This window comes from Etheostoma spectabile, chromosome 12 (assembly GCF_008692095.1).
Source record: "Etheostoma spectabile isolate EspeVRDwgs_2016 chromosome 12, UIUC_Espe_1.0, whole genome shotgun sequence".
NCBI classification, from domain to species: domain Eukaryota; kingdom Metazoa; phylum Chordata; class Actinopteri; order Perciformes; family Percidae; genus Etheostoma; species Etheostoma spectabile.
The window spans coordinates 30,117,141-30,118,192 of NC_045744.1; the positions used below are offsets into that span (position 1 = coordinate 30,117,141).

A 1,052-nucleotide genomic window follows, 5' to 3' on the forward strand; every position below is an offset into this window, starting at 1 on the left:
TTCAACCTTTTGACACATTTCAGGCTTCAAACAGAAAGATTATTTTTTGTGAAGAATCTCCAACAAGTGGGACACACTTGTGAAGTGGAACGAAATCTATTGGATATTTTAAACATTTTTTAGCCAATAAAAAACTGAAAAGTGGTGCGTGCAAAATGATGGGGCCCCCTTGCGTTAATACTTTGTAGAGCCACCTTTTGCTGCGATTACAGCTGCAAGTCGCTTGGGGTATGTCTCTATCAGTTTTGACATCGAGGACTGAAATTCTTGCCCATTCTTCCTTGCAAAAACAGCTCGAGCTCAGTGGAGGTGGTGGAGAGCGTTTGTAAACAGCGGTTTTCAGTTTTTCCACAGATTCTCGATTGGATTCAGGTCTGGACTTTGACTTGACCATTCTACACCTGGATACGTTTATTTGTGAACCATTCCTTTGTAGATTTGCTGTATGTTTGGGATCATTGTCTGTGTGGAGATAAATCTCCGTCCCAGTTTCAGGTCTTTTGCAGACTCCAACAGGTTTTCTTCCAAAATGGTCCTGTATTTGGCTGCATCCATCTTCCCTCAATTTAACCACTTCCCTGTCCCTGCCGAAGAAAAGCAGGCCCAACCATGATGCTGCCACCACCATGTTTGACAGTGGGGATGGTGTGTGAGGGTGATGAGCTGTGTGCTTTTATGCCAAACATAGCGTTAGCATTGTGGCCAAAAAGTTCGATTTTGGTTTCTTGACCAGAGCACCTTCTTCCACATGTTTGGTGTGTCGCCCAGGTGGCTTGTGGCAAACTTTAGACGAGACTTTTTGGATATCTTTGAGAATAGGCTTTCTTCTTGCCACTCTTCATGAAGGCCAGATTTGGGCAGTGTAGGACTGTTGTTGTCTATGGACAGACTCTCCACCTCAGCTGTAGTTCTCTGCAGTTCCTCCCGAGTGTCATGGCCTCTTGGCTGCATCTCTGATCAGTCTTCTCCTTGTCTGAGCTGAAAGTTTACAGAAACGGCCAGGTCTTGGTAGATTTGCAGTGGTCTGATACTCCTTCCATTTCAAAATGATC

The 1,052-nt window shown here is 44.6% G+C and overlaps 1 protein-coding gene across 2 annotated transcripts in view; it reads left to right on the forward strand.

Moving 5' to 3' along the window:
• LOC116699063 (palmdelphin) overlaps window positions 1-1,052 on the forward strand; it is a 25,554-nt gene that overhangs the window by 7,522 nt on the left and 16,980 nt on the right. The gene's annotated exons all lie outside the window — the stretch shown is intronic.